General features: G+C 41.0%; 1 protein-coding gene across 1 annotated transcript in view; it reads left to right on the top strand.

The window, feature by feature from the left end:
* Positions 1 to 2,500, top strand: part of LOC113823094 (neuroligin-2) — a 230,891-nt gene that overhangs the window by 199,239 nt on the left and 29,152 nt on the right. The window lies entirely within an intron of this gene.

Here is a 2,500-nt window from a genome sequence, read left to right as displayed (position 1 = left end):
CTTTTTTAATTGGTATTTTATCGGTTTCTGTGTGGAGTTTGATGGTTGCTGTCCCATCTTTGTATATATCTTCCAAGATATTACAATATACCTCCTCAACTCCCTGTTGTTGAATAGCACCTAATACTGTTGGTATTTGTACAGAGTCAAATGCCTTTTCATAATCGATGAATGCCATACACAGGGGTCTCCTATATTCGTTTACTTTTTCTCTTATTTGTGTGAGCGTGTGGATGTGATCTGTTGTTGAGAATCCGCTGCAGAAGCCTGCCTGTTCTTTAGGCTGGCTGGAATCCAGACTGTCAGAGATGCGAGCTGTAATGACTTTTGTGAACAGTTTGTAAGTAACCGAAAGGAGGCTTATGGGTCGGTAATTTTTTAAATCCTTTTTATCACCTTTTTTGTGTAACAAGATAATTGTTGCATTTTCCCAGGCTTTCGGAGTTTTTCCGCTGAGAAGACATTTGTTAAAAAGATTGGCTAGTTTCACTGTTGCGATGTCTCCTGCATCTAATATGAGGTCTATACTAATTCCGTCTTCGCCTGGTGTTTTCCCTCTCTTCATGCCTTTAAGTGCTCTTTTTATTTCTTCTTTTGTGATATTAGGTACGTCGCTAGTTACCGCGTTTGCTTCTATTTGTGGCTGTTCGTTTGAGTTGTATAGATCCCTGTAAAAGTCTTCCACTACTTTGATGATTTCATTCTTGTTATGTGTTACTTCTCCGTCTGGTTTCTTAATTGCATACATTTGATTTCTCCCTATTCCTAGTCTTCTTTTAGCTGCTTTCATGCTGGTACCTGAAATCACTGCTTCATTTATTATTTGAGTATTGAATTTCCGTACATCTTCCCTCTTCTTTTTATTTATGGTCTTTGTTAGTTCAACCAATTCTATCTTGTCCCTATTTGACGATACTTTCATGTCTCTACGTTTTTGCATAAGCTGTTTAGTTTCTACCGAGAGCTTGCTGGAGCTTCGATTGTCGTTCTTTCCGCCTACTTCAAGTGCAGCTTCTTTTATTATGTCATTGAACTGTTTATTGATTTGGTCGATGTTGAGATCTTCGTCGCGGAGGAGTGAATATCTGTTTTGGATGTTTAGGCTAAATTCTGTTGCTCTGATCCTCAAGTTAGCCAAGTTTGGCTGTGGTTTACTCATTAGTTTGTTCCTTTCCCTTCTGAGATGTATTTTAATTTCGCCTCTCACCATTCTATGGTCGCTGCCTACATTTACTTTATTTATAACCTCTACATTTTTTATTATATCGCGCCTATTTGAAATTATGAAGTCAATTTCGTTTTTGACGTCAGAAGGCGACTTCCATGTCCACTTCCGTTCTAGTCTTTTTTCGAAGAATGTATTCATGATACTGAGTGATCGAACCTCCGCAAATTCGACTAGCATTTGTCCCCTCTCGTTCCTAGTGCCTATTCCATGGTTCCCTACTGCGGTTTCGCCCTCTGTCTTTTTACCTATTTTGGCATTAAAATCCCCCATAATTATTGTGAAATGGGATTTTGTTCTCTCGCTGGCTAAGTGAACATCTTCATAGAAGCTCTCTATTTCTTCATCACTGTGGCTGCAGGTTGGAGCATAGACTTGAATAATTTTTAAGTTGTACCTAGTGTTTAGTTTTATTGTTACAGAAGCCACTCTTTCGCTGACACTATAGAATTCTACAATGTTCTTTTCTAAGCGTTTGTGTATTAAGAATCCTACCCCTAATTCCTGTTTGCTACCCAGAGGTTTTCCTCTCCAATAGAGCACGTGTCCCTCATTTATTAACTTCTGCTCTTCGCCTAGTCTTCTAACTTCGCAGAGTCCTACTACATCCCATTTAATGGAAGAGAGTTCCTCTAGTAAAGCTAGTAAGTCGGATTCAGTTCTCATGGTCCTTATATTGTATGTGCAAAGGTTCATCAACGTGGGGCGGCCTGTCTTTACCCGGATATTTTTAGCACCCCCTGCTCCGGAGCGATCCTGATCGCCGCCGTAACCAGGGGCTCCTTCGCCTCCGGGGAATGGGGGCCATGGCTGGATGCGTTTGTTCATGGAGGTGGACAGCCGATTTACCTCCCACCTACTGGCTTAGGTGTATCTTGGTGGGAGGGGAGTAATTTAGCCGGAATGCCATTGATAAGTCCCCCCCAGCAGGTTTGGTCCTACCTGGAGTGGACTTAGGAGCGGCAATGCACGGCCTGCTCACTACTCCCGTGAGCTGGGCTTAATTATCAGAAGTGCATATATGTTTTATTTTATTTTATTTATTAGCTTAATGTGTGCGTATGTGCGCCTGATGCAGACATATTCATTCCCGCACATGCTCTAAGTACTACGCCTATGCTCATTCCCACGCATATGCATATGCAAGCATACACATTTATTCTTGTATCTATGCTTATGGATATGGATACTTATTCTTACGTTATAAATAACTACATACATGTCCATCATAGTCTGACCTAGTTATATGTTCACATCGCCTGTCCGTTTATGCGC

Source organism: Penaeus vannamei, chromosome 16 (genome assembly GCF_042767895.1).
Source record: "Penaeus vannamei isolate JL-2024 chromosome 16, ASM4276789v1, whole genome shotgun sequence".
Classification (NCBI taxonomy): Eukaryota; Metazoa; Arthropoda; class Malacostraca; order Decapoda; family Penaeidae; genus Penaeus; species Penaeus vannamei.
This window is presented reverse-complemented; position numbering and strand designations above follow the sequence as displayed.